This window comes from Podarcis filfolensis (genome assembly GCF_964270895.1).
Source record: "Podarcis filfolensis genome assembly, chromosome: 3".
In the NCBI taxonomy this organism is placed as follows: domain Eukaryota; kingdom Metazoa; phylum Chordata; class Lepidosauria; order Squamata; family Lacertidae; genus Podarcis; species Podarcis filfolensis.
The window spans coordinates 21,165,700-21,186,741 of NC_139606.1; the positions used below are offsets into that span (position 1 = coordinate 21,165,700).

Below are 21,042 nucleotides of genomic sequence, written 5' to 3' on the forward strand. Positions count from 1 at the left end.
GGCGGGTACCCATGCTGGGCCTGCCCCAAAATTCTTTGCGTACACTGGGTCCTGGGCCTCGAAGGTCCGGGGGTTCCTGCCTTCCCCCACCACTACCTCATCCTGAGCTCTATCGGGGTGTAGGCGGTCCAATCTGATTGCAAGGCGCCGACCCATTAGTAGTTCAGCAGGGCTCCGGCCAGTCGTTGAGCTGGGGGTGCTGTGTTGTGCTAGGAGGAATGTGGCAAGGCGGTACTCCCAATCCCCTTGCGTCATGCGGCGAAGGGTGTCCTTGGTGGTCCGCACCATGCGTTCTGCTTGGCCATTGGTGGCAGGGTGGAATGGCGCCGAACGGATGTGGCGGATGGCGTTCTGCGCTGTGAAGGTTTGGAATTCTCCTGACGTAAATGCAGTCCCGTTGTCTGAGACGAGAGTGTCAGGGAGCCCGTGGGTTGCAAACAGCCTGCGTAGTACCCGGATGGCTGCGGACGTAGAAGTGGACGGTACCAGTGCGACTTCCAGCCATTTGGTGTAGGAGTCCACCACTATGAAGAATGTTTTCCCCTGAAAGGGGCCAGCGAAGTCCACATGCAGGCGTGACCATGGTGCTCGGGCGGACTCCCAGGACTGGACTGGGGCCCTTGGGGGATCTGGGCGGGATTCTTGGCAGGCCTGGCAGTGTTTGACCCAGGCCTCTATCTCTCCGTCGATCCCCGGCCACCACACATAACTCCTGGCAAGGGCCTTCATTCTTACTACCCCTGGGTGTGTCTCGTGTAGGGCTGTGAGGACCCTTTTGCGGAGGGGCTGGGGAACAACGACCCTGCTTCCCCATAACAGGCACCCCTTGTGGGCCGACAGTTCATGTTTGCGGGTTGTGTAGCCGGCGAATTCTGGCCCGGGGCTGCTGCTGGGCCATCCCCTCCACACCCAGTCCAGGACGCGGGAGATGACCCTATCTTTCTTGGAATGGTGTGCAACTTCTTGTGCCTGAATGGGGCGGTCGGGAAGCAGCTCCAGGCTCATAACCTCTTGTGCAGGTGCTGGGTCGGGGCCTGTTTCCGTAGTGGTAGCCTGCTGAGGGCGTCCGCATGGCCCATCGCCTTCCCAGGGCGGTGAATCAGTGCATACTGGTAGCTGGCAAGGAAAATTGACCACCTGAGGACACGAGGAGACAGCACTTGGGGGGTCTGCTTTTCGGAGGCAAACAAGCCAAGCAAGGGCTTGTGGTCAGTCACCACGGTGAAGGGCCGCCCGTACAAGAAATCATGGAATTTTTTTACTCCCTTCACGATTGCCAGACCCTCCTTGTCGATTTGCGAGTAGTTCCGCTCGGTTGCGTTGAGTGTCTGGGAAAAGTATGCCACCGGTACCTCTCTTCCATCCGGGAGTTGGTGTCCCAGGACAGCACCAATGCCATAGGGTGAGGCGTCGCATGCTAGCACCACCGGCAGCCTCTCGTCGAAGTGTGCCAAGACCGAGTTTGAGACAAGCAAGTCCTTGACTGCCTGGAATGCGGCCTCCTGGCGCTGGCCCCACACCCAAGGGGCCCGCTTGTCCAGGAGTCTGTGTAGGGGCTCCGCTACCGCCGCCTTGTGGGGAAGGAAGGAATGGTAAAAGTTCAATAGTCCCAAGAAGGCCTGAAGTTCAGTCTTGTTCTTGGGCGCTGGGGCATCACAAATGGCCCGTACCTTGTCCCCAGTCGGGTGGACCCCTTCTGCGTCCACCATAAATCCCAGAAAGTCCACCTGAGGCACTCCTAGTAGACATTTTTCCCGCTTCACCTTGAGACCCGCCGTCTGGAAACGGTGCAGAACGGTGCGGAGGCGGTCCTCAAACTCCTCTGGTGTGGGCCCGGCAATCAACACATCATCGAAGAAGGGGGTGACGCCAGGAATCCCTTTAAGGAGAGAGTCCATTAGATTCTGGAATATGCCTGGTGCCACGCTGACACCAAATTGCAGCCGCTTTACCCTGAACGCTCCTCTGTGCGTCACAATCGTCTGTGCCTCTGCTGTGGCCTCATCTACTGGCAGTTGTTGATATGCTTGGGCCAAGTCCAGCTTGCCAAAAATTTTCGACCCAGCCAGGGTGGCAAGGACATGGCTGACCACTGGCACTGGGTATGCATGGGCTGTGAGGGCCTTGTTTATGGTACATTTGTAGTCTGCGCAGATGCGGACCGAACCATTCGGCTTGACGGGTGTGACGATTGGGGTTTCCCAGGGGGCATTAGGCACCGGCTCCAGCACGCCTTGCTCCACGAGTCGGTCCAATTCCTCGTCTATACGGGGTTTCAGGGCGAACGGGACCCGGCGGGCCTTGAGCCTGACTGGTCGTACTGCGGGGTCAAGTTGTAGAGCAATGGGGGGGCCCGTATACTGTCCCAATTTCCCATCAAAAACCCCCGGAAATTCCTTGCATATGGCGTCCACGTCCACTTGTAAGCTCGTGTGGTTCACCCCGGTGACGGCTAGCCCCAGTGGTCCAAACCATGCCAATCCCAGTAAGCTAATGTAGGGGCCCTTGACCACAAGCAAGTCCAGTTGCCGCGTCCGCCCTCGGTATTGCACCCTGAAGGTCCCCACCCCCATTGTGGGGACCTTACGTTTCTGGAAGTCCCGGAGGGTGAATGGGGCCGGCCTGAGTTTGGGACCCCCAGTAGGACACAGTTTCCTTAAGGTCCTTGCCGAGATTATGGATAGAGTTGAACCCGTGTCAAGCTCCATGCGGCATGGGGCCCCCTCTATCTGTACCTCTACATAAATTTTCTCTACGTTGGGGTGGGGCAACTGGTATACCTGGAAGTCCGTGAGCTCCGTCGAGTTGCCTTGGTGTGTTGGGCCCCGGGACCTGGGGCTCTTGGATTGGTCATCTGATGCCTGGCGTCGGGTGGGCCGAGCTCGACACACCCGGGCGATGTGTCCCAATTTTCTGCACTGCCTGCACTCTGCGTTGCGGAAACGGCAGGTCCTCCTCTCGTGACTGTCTCCACAGCTTGCGCAGTTCCCTGCTTCTCGTCGAGGCAGCTGTGGTATGTGGGCTGCTTGAGTGCGCTGCTGTACTCGGTGCACCTCCTCCCTGTTGGATCCTGAGTCGTCGGTGAGGTCTTCGTGGTGGACCCTCGGTTGGGACGGCTGGCTCGGCCGTGCCTCTTGCGTCGACCTCTCGGCAGCTTCCGTTGCCAGGGCCTCCTCCAGAGCGACCTGGAACGTTAGGTTCTTCTTAGCGTAGAGGCGTCGTTGCAGCTTCTCATCCTTCAGGCCACCGACGAGGCGGTCACGAAGCATGTTCTCCAGCTCTGAGAAGTTGCAGAACCGGGCAGCTTGGCGGAGAGAGGTCACAAACCCAGTTATGGTTTCCCCAGGGGCTTGCCGCTTTGCATAGAAGGCATTTCGACGAGCCACCACAGAGGGCTGTGGCGAAAAGTGCCCCTTCAGCTGTTCCATTATTGTTTTTTATGGAACAGTAGCGACGTCTTCGGGTGCAAGGAGAGCCCGGGCGATTTCAAACGTCTCCTCTCCACAGACGCTGAAGAATATCGCCCTCTTCTTGGCGTCTTCTTCATCGGTGACCCCTTTGGCTTCTAGGAGGAAGGTGAAACGGGAGGCATACGCTTCCCAGTCTCCAGATGCTGGGTTGAACGGCGAGAAGCTGCTGTCGGTTGCCATTCTGAGTTCCTTGTGTCCCGGAGCTGAAGCCTGGATACACGGTGCGAGGCAGCGGTGCGGCAGGTGGCAGTGCTGCGGTGCTGTGTGTGGCAGTCAGCTCAGCGGGATCCCACCTTCGTCGCCAGTGAAATATACTCAGAGTCGCAAAGTGATTTCATGCTCTTTATTCAGCTCATAGTGGTGAGGAGGAATGAATGAAAGTCCCCTCAAGGTATCTGCTTTATATACATTATTTACACAATGGGCTGCACATGATTGGCTAATTCCGGAATTCTACTGTAAGCCAATCAGGTTGTGGATTCACTTCTATCTGGAGCATGATTGGGTGGTTCCTGCCAACCAATCATATTGCTGCATTGTTCTAGGACCAATCTGACTGCTGCATTCTGAATCCTATTGTTCTAGGACCAATCAGACTGCTGCAGTTTGGATCCTATTCAACTCAGTACATAACACCCTGCTTTCATTTTCACCTTCCCCTCCACATTCATGCCTCCCTCTCTTTTCGTGCAACCCCACCTTGTACAAAAAGCAACCCCATGGTAGCCACCTGCACCTTCCTCTTCCCATATGTTGCAACTTCCAAGCACCATTTCCATCTCCCTCTTTTTTTGCAACTCCCTCTGCACCCCTTTCATCCCCCCTTTTTCCTCCAACATCCTCCTTACTTTCATCAGCCTTCTCTTGAACACAGACCACCTCTGTTTCCATGCCTCCCTCTCTCTTATTCTGTAGCCCCCTCAACTATGCTGGTATATCTTACTGTATATTGGACACGGGTGGCTCTGTGGTCTAAACTACGGAGCCTCTTGGGCTTGCCGATCGGAAGGTCGGCGGTTCGAATCCCCAAGACAGGGTGAGCTGCCATTGCTCCGGCCCAGCTCCTGCCAACCTAGCAGTTCGAAAGCACACCAGTGCAAGTAGATAAATAGGTACTCGTGCGGCGGGAAGGTAAACTTTGTTTCCGTGTGCTCTAGCTTCCATCACGGTGTCCCGTTGCACCAGAAGTGGTTTAGTCATGCTGGCCACATGAACCAGAAAGCTGTCTGTGCACAAATGCCGGCTCCCTCAGACTGCACCCCATAGTCGTCTTTGACTGGACTTAACAGTCCAGGGGTCCTTTATGTTTACTTTTACGATGGTACCTCGGGTTAAGTACTTAATTCGTTCTGGAGGTCCGTTCTTAACCTGAAACTGTTTTTAACCTGAAGCACCACTTTAGCTAATGGGACCTCCTGCTGCCGCTGCGCCGCTGGAGCATGATTTCTGTTCTCATCCTGAAGCAACATTCTTAACCTGAAGCACTATTTCTGGGTTAGCGGAGTCTGTAACCTGGAGCGTATGTAACCTGAAGCATATGTAACCCAACGTACCACTGTACTGTATATTTCAGATGAATAGAATTTTATGAGCAAACCTGCCAGTTCGCCGGTTCAGTTAGGGAAGTTTTAGTTTGACTGATGGATGTACATATAATAGTGTTTGCTTGTTAATAAAACATCTCTTCTAAATGACCACATTATATGTGGAACTTCATGTTGAAGATAAGGCATGGTACTAGGAGTGAAATATGTTGTGTGATGGTACTTTGGAATGTTTGGGGACTCCAAATCTTTTGTTCCTCTCACATAAGGAAGCCGAGGAATGGAAGAGGATTTTTTATTTCAGTGTCTGCCCCATTTCACTATACTCAAACCCTGGGAGAAGTTTGAGTAAAGTGGAAGTGGAAATACACTGAGGCAAAAATTGTGGTTTAAAACAACAGCAGAGGTTTGCATAAAGTAGAACTGGGATAACGTTGAGGGATTGTTTTTCAAAGATGCAAACATATAAACAAACACGTTTTAAGAAGGAGAAATAGCAGAGATTGATACAACATGGAAGCTATTACCAAAAAGGTAATAAAACAGAGCCTTTCCCAATTCATTTCTTGTTATACCCAAACCTTGTTTTAAACTGCCACTGCCCCCTTCAGTGTCACCCCCACTCACTTTACTCAAACCTCTGCCATTGTTTTAAATTGCCTTCTTTTCTCCTCTCAATTTTCCTACACCCCTGATCGTCCCCAAAAAATATCTGCTGTTGTTCCAAACAATTTTAATTTGCTGTGTGCAACATGTCTTCTCTGCTGCTGCTCCCCTCTCCTGACTTTGTTCAAATCCAGGGTTGTGATGCAGCACTGCAAATTCTCCAATGGGGGGGGCTGTGTGATGACCACCTTACATTTTTATGTGCATAGGAAGATATTGCATGTTTTGTCATGCAAACAGGGAAAAAAATATATTCTGTTTTTCTGGGAAATATGGGTGCAGTGTTTGCTGTGCATCCAAATGAACCATTATTAGAGGCGATTTTGAGAAACTAGGACCTTTTTTTCTCTCTTCCCCCTTGCTGCTTATTAATCACTTGAAGTGAGAATGCTGTTTATGACATTGCCTCTGATTGAAGATGTCAGGGCTGTCACAAACAAGATGTGAAGATGTCTAGTGCAGGAACAGTGCTTTCATGCAAATTGCCCCACAAAAGTGTTGATAAAAATATGCGGAACTGTCTTTTGAAAAGAGTGTTCTGGTTGTATTCTTGCAGGCTCAGCAGCTCTTTTGACTGCTTCTTATCCTTATTATTATTTTGGAAAGAAGCCAAGGAGAAAGACTACCCCAAAGGGGACTTCTCGATCCTTTTCCGCCTGTTCTGAAGCAGCCATTTTAGTGCTATCTCTGGACAACGCAAGGGGCAGCGTCAAAGTCATTGTCATATTCCAGCGTCCCCTCCCAGTGAATTCTGATGATCTGTTCAGAGTTTTGTGTGAGTGGAGGTAGAGAATACCAAGGGACTGCATGCAGCAGACTTCATATATATAAATATATAGCAAAAATTCAGCAGAAGCAACCTGCTACACAGGACAAGACAGGACGGTAGTTTGAGTATATCACAAACACTCTCTCATACATGCAACAGAGTCAGCCTTTCAGTCATGCATGCAACAAAAAGAGAACAGAAAAGTAGGGGGGGTGGAGTGGAGTGCAAGGAAGTCTAATAAAGTTCCAAATTATCTCATGATGACTACTTTGATGCTGTTTTTGAAATATCAAATGTCATATATATTCCTAATTTTTTTGTGCCCCTGCTTTACTGGTCCCCTAAGCACATGCTTAGTGTGCCTATTTGGTAATCCAGTATGGATTCTCTTTTGGTTCTTTACCTTTAAATTGTATTTGAATTAGACAGCCCTTCAATAGAGGACTGTGATCTGCAACGTGGGACACATGGCCACCCTACGCTCACTCCTCTTGTACATTTATAATACTTTATGCATTTCCCCAAATGCATAAAGGTAAAGGTACCCCTGACCGTTAGGTCCAGTCGCGGATGACTCTGGGGTTGCGGCGCTCATCTCTCTCTATAGGCCGAGGGAGCCGACGTTTGTCCACAGACAGCTTCTGGGTCATGTGGCCAGCATGACTAAGCCGCTTCTGGCGAACCAGAGCAGCGCACAGAAACACTGTTTACCTTCCCGCCGGAGGAGCGGTACCTATTTATCTACTTGCACTTGATGTGCTTTTGAACTGCTAGGTGAGCAGGAGCTGGGACCGAACAACGGGAGCTCACCCCGTTGCGGGGCTTCGAACTGCTGACCTTCTGATCGACAAGCCCTAGGTTCTGTGGTTTAGACCACTGCGCCACCCGTGTCAAATGCATACTGGGCCACAAAAAAGGGCTTTGTTTGGCTCAGTGCAGGCATAGGCAAACTTGGCCCTCCAGACGTTTTGGGACTACAATTCCCATCATCACTGACCACTGGTCCTGTTAGCTAGGTTTGATGGGAGTTGTAGTCCCAAAACATCTGGAGGGCTGAGTTTGCCTATGCCTGGCTTAGTGGGTCACACATTGCTGTGCAGCAAACAAGCCTAATTCAGGCAACTTTTGTTCTTCAGACTTCTGAGCTGCGCTGCTCTCCCTGAGGTCAGCAAAAGTTTTCCCACTAACTGCAGTGGAGCAAAGAATTCTCCCTTGGATTCTTATTTGCGCTGTGGATTTAGGCACCCAGCAGGCAACACATTATGAACAACAATAAAAAAGCACACTGTGGTTTTCTTTCTTATCAGCCTCTTAGGCTAGTCCTGGATGACCTGCTTTTCTAAGCAAGGTCCCGGGTCCAAGTCTCATTCCTCACAGGAGTTTCTCGACTGATTTGTCACAGAGGCAGGGAAAGGTTAAAAAATGAGTTGATTATGTAAATCTGTCTTGATCTCAACATTTGCTAGTGCTCCAAACACGGAGTGGAAAAGGGAGATCCCTATCGGCAATGGTTTAAACATCCATTTCGAGCTCTTACTATATTTTATGAGATAGCAAACCTTAATCTTTTCACCGCCAAATGGCTGCGAGTATTTCAGTGCGAAAATATTCTGAAGGGGATGCCATTTCTTTAATAACAGCAGAACAGTATTGGTGGCTAGGAAACTTATCAAATGTAAGCAGAGATGGATCAGAAGGGAAAGTAAAGGTGAAGCAATCAAAGTGGCATGTTACGTGCAATATGTTGTGTGGTTATTGCCTTTCCCCCCAAGGTATCTGTTAAAAAACAATACAATATCTGTTTTCTCTCCGTAGCAAGAATAATGCTTAGCACGTATTCAGTGCTTTGGTGGGTTCAAAGCACTTCATGTATGTTATTGATGTAATCTTAGAACCCTGTAAGAGAGGTCGGCATTATTATCCCCATAGTCTATCATATATTGGTTTCTCTAAATAGCACTGTTTTTTGGAGTTCATATCATGCATCTGTGGAAAAGGCATTAGATGTCCTCAGTGGCTTGCCTGAGGTCATGCAATATGTTCATATCAAAGGTGACATTTGAACTGGGTGCTTCCTACAAGCATAGCTCAGTTCCTTACCCACCATCTGCACGCTAGTCACATCAAGTTCTGAAGATGCAAATTTTTCTTCAGCATGGAGCTTACTACGCTATAAAAGGTAAAGGTACCCCTGCCCGTACGGGCCAGTCTTGACAGACTCTAGGGTTGTACGCTCATCTCACTCTATAGGCCGGGAGCCAGCGCTGTCCGCAGACACTTCCGGGTCACGTGGCCAGCGTGACAAGCTGCATCTGGCGAGCCAGCACAGCACACGGAATGCCGTTTACCTTCCCACTGGTAAGCGGTCCCTATTTATCTACTTGCACCCGGGGGTGCTTTCGAACTGCTAGGTTGGCAGGCGCTGGGACCGAACGACGGGAGCGCACCCCGTCGCGTGGATTCGAACTGCCGACCATGCGATCGGCAAGTCCTAGGTGCTGAGGTTTTACCCACAGCGCCACCCGTACTACGCTATAGTGCTACCTATTTTGGCCGGAATGGACACCTGTGACTCTTAACTTGAGAACTGGATTTTACAACTTTGCTCTCATGTGCCAGTGTTTTAAGGGCCTAGCGTGGGGAGAGACAAGACGGCCTATCAGCCCCAGTCAATATGGTCAATGGTGAAGGCGGTGGTGTAGCATAGAGGCGGGCAGGGGAGCCATTGCCCTGGGCACACATTCAGGGGGCATACCAGGTGCCTCCCACAGAGATCCCCATTGCACGCCCTCCGTGCCCTGCCCCGTCCCTGCCTGGGATGTGAGTGCCTGCCCGGCGGTGAGGACTGGGTGAGCATGCTCTGCCCCTGCCTGATGCATGTCTGCATGCACCCATCTCGGGCACTGGCAAACAGCACTATGCCACTGAGTCAAGGATGTTGGGAGCAGTTAACAACATCTGAAGGTCACAGTGGACTATCCTTGGTTTAGCATGTGCAGTGGTGGCGTAAGGGGTGCAGGGGGCAGCTTGCCCCAGGTGTCATCTCTGAGGGGGGTGACAAGAAGGCACCCCACGGGGGCTCGCCCCACTGCCCCTGGGCACAGCGGCGTGAACCGCCGCCATCGCCCCGCTGCAGCTGCGAGCAGAGGATTCTCCACCCGCGGCTGCACCCTCTGTCACCCTCCGTATAGCGCTCAAGCAGCGCCTGGTACTGTGCATGCGCGGCACTGCTCAAGCGCTGTATGGGCGGTGGCGGTATCTGTGCCACTAAGTACTGTGCATGCATGTGCCATAAGGACAACCGCTGCAGCCGCAAGCAGAGAATCCGCTGCTGTACGTATGGCGTGTATTCATGTGCGGTGTGTAACAACGCACGCGTATGCACTGTGCTTACGGCGTATGTGCGTGCACTGTGTGTACAGCACACACGCGCATGCTGGTGGGTGGTTTGCCCCGCTCCCGACACCCTGCCACTGGTGCCGGTTCTCCTTCCTTTGCCCCTGAGCATGTGAGTGTGTTTTTGCAGGGCACTTGTGTGACTATGCTAAATATTCACAACTGTTAGCTTTAGGGTTTTAGCGCCAATCCACTTTCCAAGCAGGTTTACAGCCCTTTGGGGCTGCTGCTCCAAACCTTTTCTCTTTCTTTTAACCCACTTTCTTTTAGCTCCTAGGACTTAGATCTCATCCGATCAAAGATTATATTGTGAATGCTGTAATGGGACCATCCAGACAAACTGCTTATTGGAGGAGAGAAGTGACTAGAGAGGGTGGGGCCAATGGCAGTCTTCCAAATTCCAAATATGCCAACAGGTTGGCAACCTTGGGGGCAGATCTATGCTCATGGTTTTTAAAGCTAAGAAAGAGTTAAGGAATAACCATATAGCCACAAGGTGTTCTATTCTTAACATTATTAAAATGTGGCACCAGAACGTGCTGCAGAGAAACCAGAAACCAGTGAGGCAGCGGAGAGAAAGCAAAAGAGAATGTTTCCTGCTTTGACAGAGGTAAGAAACACTTTATTTTCAAGAGTATGCCCTGTGATGTCTCAGAACAATATTTCTATTATTGTTCTAATAACGATTAAAAGGTCAGTGTACATCCAGTCCTGATCTGAAGGCACATGAAGCAACCATCTTGCTGGGTCTGGCCTGGGTTTGGATGGGAGACCTCCTGGGAACCACAAGTATTTTGCCTCAGAAGAAAAGTGGGATACAGTGGTACCTCGGGTTATAGACGCTTCAGGTTACATACGCTTCAGGTTACAGAATCCGCTAACCCAGAAATATTACCTCAGGTTAAGAACTTTGCTTCAGGATGAGAACAGAAATCGTGCTCCGGTGGCGCGGCAGGAGCAGGAGGCCCATTAGCTAAAGTGATGCTTCAGGTTAAGAACAGTTTCAGGTTAAGAACGGACCTCCGGAACGAATTAAGTACTTAACCTGAGGTACCACTGTATATGCATGCAAGAAAGGAAGCACACAAAAGGATAACCTCCGAGTAAATTTTCATTGGTCTTCTTACCCTAAAAGATTTTTTTATTCTCCCCCCTCCCCCCCTTTTTTTGCTAAACTGACTCATAAAACAAGTTCGGTGAACTATTCCAGCGATTCAGGCATTTGCCTGGGCATGACAAGCTGGTAAACTGATTACAGTCTTGAATAACTGAGAGCTAGTAGATAATGAGATTTCCATGTGCCATATGGGCACACAAATGTTTTCTATTTCTCTCTCTCTCTCTGGATGCTACTTGCTCCACTTGATAACAACACATGATAGAAATTTTTTATATATTTTTGTTTTGAAGGGAAGGGATACTTCCTGCAGCCCCTGGCTGTGAGATAACAAAATATGCAAGGTTAAGTGATAAAAGACAACAGCTCCAATGTGAGATGTTCTATTACATTCATAAATCCAAAGCGAATGGGGCACTAATGTGATTTCAAGCACGTTACATGCTAAGGGCAGCACATCAAGAATGGAACAGAATCTGCTCAGGAGGAATGAATTTGAAAAAGCTAGAAAGCTCAAGAGCTCTTACCCTTCCTTTACGGTAAGAGTTCCACAAAGGCTATAAACATATCTTATATTTTCTACTTTAAACAGTGGTGCATGTATGTTTTGTGTAAGCATAATGTTGTCTAGTCATTTAGTCGTGTCCGACTCTTCACGACCCCATGGACCAGTGCACACCAAGCACTCCTGTCTTCCACTGCCTCTTGCAGTTGGGTCAAACTCATGTTGGTAGTTTCGAGAACACTGTCCAACCATCTCGTCCTCTGTTGTCCCCTTCTCCTTGTGCCCTCCATCTTTCCCAACATCAGGGTCTTTTCCAGGGAGTCTTCTCTTCCCATGAGGTGGCCAAAGTATTGGAGCCTCAGCTTCAGCATCTGTCCTTCTAGTGAGCACTCAGGTCTGATTTCCTTCAGAATGGAGAGGTTTGATCTTCTTGCAGTCCATGGGACTTTCAAGAGTCTCCTCCAGCACCATAATTCAAAAGCATCAATTCTTCGGCAATCAGCCTTCTTTATGGTCCAGCTCTCACATCGTCATTTATCATTTTTATGGGTTCTCTTTCACTTCCCCACACACCCCAATTGTTATACGTTTAACAAGAGTGATCAGAAAACACCAAGAGACCTGTTATTATAATCCAGTCTTCCTCAACCTGATACCCTCCAGGTGTTCTGAGCTACAACTCTCATCAGACCCCTGGAGCATGGCCAATACATGCCCTGCAGGGCACCAGGTTGGGGAGGCTGTTATAATCAATGTGCTGAAGACAGGAAACTGACCTACTGATAGGGTCAATCCAACTAGGAGTGAGGCAGCCTTTTGAGATAGCACATTTTGGTTGACATCAAGGATGGCAAATTGTCAGAACGCGGACTTTTGTTTCATACAGCCTATGGGTAGTTCGAAAGGTGCTGTCTACACATTGGACTCCAATTCCCAGCAGCTCCAGCCAGCATGGCCAATGGTCATGGATGTTGGAGCTGTAATCTAACAACATCTGGATGGCAGCATGTTAGCACCCGTAGGCTAGTCCATGGTTTCTTGCCCTCTTTATTGATTGCTATGGGGTGAATTGGGATGCGGATGGCGCTGTGGGTTAAACCACTGAGCCTAGGACTTGCTGATCAGAAGGTCAGTGGTTCGAATCCCAGCGACGGGGTGAGCTCCCGTTGCTCGGTCCCTGCTCCTGCCAACCTAGCAGTTCAAAAGCATGTCAAAGTGCAAGTAGATAAATAGGTACTGCTCTGGCGGGAAGGTAAACGGCGTTTCTGTGCGCTGCTCTGGTTCACCAGAAGTGGCTTAGCAATGCTGGCCACATGACCCAGAAGCTGTACGCCTGCTCCCTCGGCCAATAAAGCGAGATGAGCACCGCAACCCCAGAGTCGGTCACGACTGGACCTAATGGTCAGGGTCCCTTTTTTATGGGGTGAATTTAGATATACCAGAATTGTTGGTGTAAGTTACACAGAGATTTGTAGGTAGGGGCAGTGAAATAAGGAAGTTAGACTGCAGTATAACTTTGTTTATACCTCTCCCCAACACACCCATTCCCCACTCTTGACATGCCCCCTCCTTTTGCCCTCTACCCTGGAGTTACTTCTGCCGGCTTAATTTCTTAACACCATCTCATCCTAACATTTCCCAGCCACTGTATCTGGAGTTGAGGACTATACTGATATGTATTAATCACCAGTCACCTTTCTGAGTTCCCTTATTTTCTCAGGAGCTCTTTAGCAATTGCCAAGGTTAGATTGGTTTATTAAAACAAACAGCTCTACAGTCCAGACTAGAATAAAGGCAAGCATTATCTGTTCATTCTTTCTTGCAATTGGAATATTTCAAAGGCCTCCCTTTTCTATCTGAATTATATTTCCTTTTTGTTTAAGTTAAAAAGAAAAGAAGTTTGGGAGAGTTGGAGAAGTCATGATCAGCAAAAATTATAATTCATGCACTTTCCTAGTTAATAACCTCTTATGCACTTTAATAATTTAAGCTAATTATCAGTGGGACTGACTTCTGTGTATACTTCAATTATTGCTTTTAGTACATTTTCTCTCTTTTCTTTCATGTTAGCAATGCCACATGTCTTCAATGTGTCTCTCATGCCCATTATTGCTGCTCTTCTCATATGATAAACTTATTATCTGTGAGAATATGACCTTGACACAGCAGAGGGGAGGGGGGGAGTCTTTAAAGGATAGCTCAATTAAAATCAAATACCTCTGCTTAGGTCTGCATGCCATTACTATTCATAAGACTGTGCAACATGATTCGAGCCAGAAGTGCTCATGCAACTTGAATGTTTGTTCTGAAGGAATCATTTTGAAAATGTTTGTGCTGCCATATGCTCTGTTCGTTTCAGTCACTTGGTTGGCTTAACATAGAATCTGATGAACATCAGTTCCTTCTTTCAGATGTTCAATTAGCAGATGTGGGGCAGGAGAAGGGTTGTGCGGTCTGTTCCCATCTCTGACCCCCATATTATCATTAGGCTCAGCATCTGTTGTTCCTTCCTTTCCCCAACCTTCTGTACCAAGCATGGAAGTCAAGGAGGAGTGGAGGAGGACCAAGAAGCTGGGAAGCCTCTGAAGGCTAAATTTGGAGTGTGATCTGAAGGCTCCCTTTCCTTGCCAAAAGATGACTTGTCCTCAACCCATGGCTGTTATGTTTACTTAGGAGTAACAATTCTCCTAGTAGGCATCTGATGACCACTGTGCGAGGAGATGTAGTGATGTCTACCAACAGGAATGGGTTTGAAAGAAGAGTTGATGCAGATTATCTAGACCCATTTCTTTCTGGATTCAGACAGAGGTATGGCCCTGAAACAGCCTTGGTTTCTTTGACTTATGAGAAAGGAGAAAGATGTGAGTGGGACATAGCAGAAGACAGCTTTCTCGTGCAGACAGCATAACAAGAAACACCATTCCTTGGATTCTCGATCTCAGTCATGCTTATTGCCCTCCACATACTGAGCTTTCTAAAATATATTAATCCTTTGTGAGAATCCAGTTTAAGGGGCAATTTATATATAACTGATATATATATTCGGAAGTACTTACAGGTGTGATTAATTTATTCTGTAATGCAATATGTGTAAAACAGTGCTGGAAGCCAAAGTTTAAAAAAGTAATTAATTGGTGGAGTACATAATTTGGAGTTGAGTAATTATATTGTGTTTGAATTCAGTATATGATGATAGAATGCCTAATTTCTTATTCCTGCAGCTTGATTATCCTGGATAATGATGTGCAATTAATGCTGCTGTTTCAACTATAGTTTGAGTTGTTTTGCCTTTGGATCAAGCTTAATCCCCGCTGGTCATTCAGTTCCCTGGGTATCTTCCAGGAAGGCTAACTCGCCTGTAGAACAGAATGAGTTTTATTAGCTGTGCAGATCCATCCCACAGAATAAGAATGAGAAATATTGAGCCCAAATGGACAAATGGTACCAAGAGCAAGTGAAATGCTGGGGCTAAGAGCCTTGATTTTGAACCAGGCAGCCAAATCTCACCTCAGCCTTAGGTAAGCTGCCTCTCCTCACAATGACTGGTGACCTACTCTGCACACTTCATATGCTAGCACCAGCCAATACAACTGATAACAGGCTTACTCAAGCCATGCCTTCAGCCCCACCAGCATAAGTAGCTAAGCACTGTGTGAAGACACCCTTTCTCAACAGAAGGAAGCAAGGGCTTTCTCTGAAGCAATGCTTTCAGCCACACACACTGAGGAGAGGGCTGACAGCGATGGCAGGATATTGGGGCCCCAGTGTAACACCATGTACACCACAGCAGCCTCACCAAGGTCCACTGTCCACCCCAAACCCATTATTTTGAAGAGGAGTGGGTTTGTTTGTTTTTACTTTTGGGGAATCAGTTTGAGGGTGTTGCTTCCTTTCTTTCTCTGTGTGTTTTCTCTGAGTTCTGTGCGTGTAGGTGGTTCGATCACCTGCTTTTCTTCTATGAAATGGCTACTTTTGTGCTGCCTGCAACAGATTTTTAGATTTCCAAATGTGCCTCCAGGTCCAAATAGGTTGAGCACCTCTGATAAAACTGGTGCAAAATCCCAGTCAGGTCCAGATGCTTATTTAAGATTTGACAGACCAACTCCAAATCATTGTCCTCAAGGACTGGGAGTTTCCCTGAGTGTTTGCTATGCAGTTCCATGAATTGTGATTAGTGTCCTGGATGTAGATGAACAAAGGAGCACAACGGTTTTGGTTTTCATCTTTCCCCCCTCTGCCATAGCATCAAGTCTTATCGGACAGGTGCTTTTGAGACTCAACTCTTTTGCCATGTAACTGCTTCAAAAGCAGAAGCCCAAACCTCCCTTGGAACAAGTCACCAATGTAATAATGGGCAAATCTGTCAAGTTCAATTTCTCTCCATTTCTTGCTTTTCCCAGTCCTAAGTTCAGGCCTCCAAATTTCTACATTTGTGTGCTTTTTGTTGTTGAAAACAAAGTCCTCATGAAAATTCACCAGCATCTTAGCACAAGTTTCTTCTAATAAGTACATTTTTGTACAAATTCTTGCAAAGCTTTCCCCCTCAATATAATACATCTTTGTATGTTATTTTCACTAATACAGTACATATATTTTATGCACATTTTCACCCTAGTACACGCACTTCTGTACATGTTGCTTGGCTGGAGAACTGCCGTGCAAAATTCAGATAATTACAAATTCCAATGATTGGCTGTGTTTTGGTTCACATACTGTTTCAGTAAATGCAAATTAGGTAGGTTCACCTTGGAATGTGAAGTGAATCAAATTTCTCCCTCACCCATGCACCCAATGCATGGGCTGTGATTCTGTCTGTGGTTCACTGGAGTTGTTTTTCTCAAGAGCAGAAGCCAAGCCAATTTTAAACATTGCTACTGTCTTCCTTCTTCTTTTTAAAAATCTACTCTAGAGATTTTACTTGTGGAAGTATCAGTGCAGGGAGCAAGAATCACTGCTATGCTATAATGTTTGCTTATGAGAAAAGTCATTTAAAATCCTCTAAAGTCTTTTTAATGAATAATTTCAGCTTTGCTGTAGCAATTATCTGCACGGTTATTTTCAGTGGATTAAGACATGTTTCAGGGAGTTCATTTTCCTTGCTTCTGACCAAGGCCAATGTTCTACAGATTTTGCTATCCACTTTGCAAGACTTGGTTTCATTTCCCAAGAAATGAAATAATTTCACTTGCTCTGGATAGGAATAGAAAGAACGCAGGGGTTGTGCCTTATTCTTTATTACAAGATGTCCAAGGCAATTGCTTTAGTAGGTCAGCGATCATAATTACATACAATATTGTAGTTAATAAAATGCATGCAAGAGATATATAGTCTATGAATATTAACTCCATTATGACCCATTCATCATTTTCTTATCTTGTACCTGTGAAAGTTGGCACATTTTACATGTTTTCAAAATGAATACAATTAATTTTTGTCCGCATGAAGGAAGATAGCTTTATTAATTTGTTTGGCCTCAATCCTGTGACTTATGGGGCAAGGAACAGATTGTGAACCTATGGATAAGCGCACTGACTTCACTGAAGAAACCATGAAATTGCCACCAGAGGTTCATGAATGTTTTGCCCCATCTGAAACCAGACCACCAGCAGGAGCAAAGAAGCCCTGTCTGGGTCTTGCATTTTCTGGACACAGTAGGCGCAGAACAATTTGTAGCTGTGAGCTAATATATGAGTATTTGCTTCTGGATAAACTCACTCGCCCACAGATGTCTGTGCAGTCATTTGTAGTACATCGAAAGCCTAGATGAAGCTTTTCCCAGTCTATTTCTGTTACTTGGTTTGGTGACCTATTGGTGTTTTTTACTTGGTAGGGATTCAGATAAGAGAATATCCTAGGAGAAGCCAGCAACTGCGGCAAGAACTTATTATATGCAATGCATGTGCTCAGTTGTGTGGTTCGGGGAGAGTTCTACGGGCAAGAGAGAAAGGACTGGAGCATCGCATTTGGCTCCCGAGCCTGAGGTTGCTTATCTCCACTTTCCTAATTTACAGTCAGCCCTCTGTTTGAGTGCCACATGTCTCATCACTCAGACTGGAGGAGAAACGGCCCCTTTCCCTTCTCTCTCTCTCCCTCTCTCTCCCTCCCCCCCTTCTCTCTCTCTCTCTCTCACTCACACACACACACACACGAGGCAGGCAAGTAATAACATTGCCTCAATATTGAACATACTATGCATGATCAAGAGTTTGCAGAGGCAAACAAGTAACATCTCAGAACAAAGTGTTTTATTTTGTTTTGCCTTTTGATAGCACCTTTGAGTCTCGTTTAATTAAGGAATTTTTAATTCCTCCCAGGCAACAGTGAAGCTATCATGTCAGGCACAAATGATGTGTTGAGCCCAACATAATTGTAGACCTTTGCACATGGCATTTGTTTAAGGTTATTATCAAGAAATGATAGACTGCACCAACCTCTCAACAATAAAGCCAAACATTCGCAGGAGTTACGCTGAGCAGGAGGGAGGTGCGCCACACATAAAAGTGACATTTTTGTTTCTATTTAAAGTTCCCCTAAGCAGCACCATTCCGGTGGAGATTTTCCAGCACTTACGCCTTTGTAACCTTTATTTGCGATTTTTTTTGGGGGGGGGGAGAAATAAAACCCTTATGTAAACTGTCTCAGAAATAAATGAAAATTCTGCTCGTGTGGAAATGCCACCAGCATCAGTGGGCAAATCTATAGAAAGTTCTTTTGTGTTTTGTTTTGTTTTAAAAAATCCTGTTTGTGGTATTTGCAGAAACACCGGTTAATTATGAAGAATATAAAGTTTGTTTTGACAGGATGCTAAAGAAGGGGGAATAAAAACAAGAAATTACATATAAAGTAGGTACGGTAAAGGTACACTTGATTGTTACCAAGTGTTTGTTTTTGTGTAATACATTTCATCTCATTCGAAAACACCTAGTAAGGTCATGACTATAGCTGAATAAAGAATCATTATTTACACAGATCTTCAAATGGTAGGCCCAGTAAGGGAAAACAGAGAAGCTATTTCCATTAGTTTTATTGGAATCAAACCTACTCTCAAATATGGAATAATTCTGACTCATGAGCTTGCATATATAATTTGGCACTTCTGAAGCTGCCTTATATGTCATGGTTAATTGTTGACCCATCTGATCCAATATGGTCCTGTGGTCCTCCAACTCCCATTGGCACCAGCCAGGATGACCAGTGGTCAAGGATGATGGGAGTCAATCAATCAATCAATCAATCACCAACTACAGCAGGGGTAGGCAAACTAAGGCCCAGGGGCTGGATGCGGCCCAATCACCTTCTCAATCCGGCCCACAGACCATCTGGGAATTAGCGTGTTTTTACATGAGTTGAAGGTATCCTTTAATTTAAAATGCATCTGTGGGTTATTTGTGGGGCATAGGAATTCATTCATTATTATTTTTTTAAAAATATAGCCCAGCCCACCACATGGTCTGAGGGACAGTGGACCGGCCCACAGCTGAAAAAGGTTGCTGACCCCTGAACTAGAGGACCTTGATTGTTTTTCTTAACAAACTAAAGGCATCAATCAACCATGTTTTCTGGGGGGAGGACTAAAAGATCTGGGAATCAGGGCATAGAGAAGTGAAAGATGAGTAATACAATACTATTTCCCCCTGCCATCTCATAAGTGAATGACCAGAAGACTGGAGGATCAAGTCCAAATAAGGACTGGCCCATTAGGGCCCATTATGAATTGAATCTTATGGGTTAAGAGCCAATGCATAATGCATAACTAGGTAGCAGGTAGGGATAGTACCAAATGGGGTGTTAGGTATCTGTAAGAAGTCCACATTCAAAGTGTTCTGATGCCCAGTCTCACTAGGATGACTCCAAGTAAAAATTAGTCTTCAACTGAAAAACAGCAAAGCCCCGGGCATAGACCACATTCCAGCAGAGCTCACAAAGAACAATATCAGTTGGTGGGCTCCTATAATGGCGTCAATATTTACATACATCGATTCAACAGGCATAATACCTGGCTGCTGGACAGAGGCAGTAATTATTCCAATAATTACTTTTTATTCCAATCTATAAAAAGGGTCCTATGGCAGATCCAGCGAGCTATAGACCCATTAGCCTCCTTACTATCCCCAGCAAACTGTATGCCAAACACCTCCACATCAAACTAATTGACTGGATGGAAACTGAGGCAATTCTGGCAGAGGAGCAAGCCGGCTTCAGACAGGGCAGAACAACAATAGACCATTGCTTCGTATTAGCACACCTCATTGACAAATACGTCAATAAAACACGTGGGATTCTATACGCAGCATTTATTGACCTGAAGGCGGCCTTTGACTCGATCTTACTTTGGGCTAAACTCAATGCTACCAACATTGACAAAAGATTACTATTCTTGATAAAAAGCCTATATAAAGACTCCAAGTTATATGTAAGAACCTCAGTAAATGGGCAACTAATTGGCCCTGTACCGGCCACCAAAGGAGTCAAGCAGGGCTGTATTTTAGCCCCGGCCTTATTCAACTTATATATAAATGACATGGTCAAATACCTAACATCCCCGGAGTTTCATGCCCCCAAATTGGCCTAAAAATCAATTTCAGCGCTCCTCTATGTGGACGATGCGGTTCTCTTATCACGAACTAAAGTAGGCCTCAAAAGGCTACTAAGAGAATTCTCAGCCTACTGCAGGAGAGATCAACTGGTGGTTAATCACCAAAAAACCAAAGTCATGGTCTTCGCTAGGAGACACAGACATCACAGATGGGAGATGGACAATCAGCCAATAGAACAGGTCAAAATTTTCAAATACCTGGGAGTAGTTTTCCAGTCAATAGGGGCCTGGGAGGCTCATCATAAATATGCTAGGGAAAAAGCATCTCAAAGCGCCAAAATACTGTCTCGCTTTTACTTTATGAAGGGGGGCAGACATATCCCAGCAGCTCTGGAGGTCTTTCAAGCAAAACGCTTGGCACAATTACTCTACGGGGCCCAAATCTGGACGGGAAATCATTGCCACACACTTGAAACGGTCCAGTCTAAATTTTTAAGACAGATTCTAGCCGTTCCACCATGCGCACCAAATGCGGCCCTACGGCTGGAGACTGGCCTCCTCTCCGTCGAAACCTGGACCTGGTTAAGAACATTCAACTATTGGCTTCGCTTAAATTTAAACCCATTCGGACTACTACCTCTAGTAGCACGAGATGCTCATAGAAGTCGGTGGTCCAAAGTAGTGCATCAAAAACTACTTACATGTGGCCTCCATGCACAGCGTCTCCTGAAAATGGGTCTCCCCAAGGCAAAAAACTTTATTGACCAGCGCATGAAGGATATTGAGCAGCAGAATAATCTGGCCTATATTAAGAAATTTAGTGCTTGGTACGCTTATCTGCCCCCCTCCCACTTTGATTTTCGGGCACCTTATTTGTCTACCTTAACCATTCCAAAACTCAGATGGGCCTTTACACTGGACAGACTAAATATGTTACCCTCAGCTGTTCTTGAAGGTAGATATCAAAAAATTTCATTCGAGAACCAGCTCTGCCCCTGTGGAGCTGGCTACGTAGAGACTGTGTCACACGTTCTCTTGT

General features: G+C 46.8%; 1 long non-coding RNA gene across 1 annotated transcript in view; it reads right to left on the minus strand.

Moving 5' to 3' along the window:
- Window positions 1-14,614: 14,614 nt before the first annotated feature.
- The window catches only part of LOC310759870, a 32,610-nt gene continuing 26,182 nt past the window's right edge, over window positions 14,615-21,042 (minus strand). Inside the window, exon 2 of the long non-coding RNA XR_014546593.1 lies at window positions 14,615-14,823. This is a non-coding gene — a long non-coding RNA (uncharacterized lncRNA). The remainder of the gene's footprint in view (window positions 14,824-21,042) is intronic.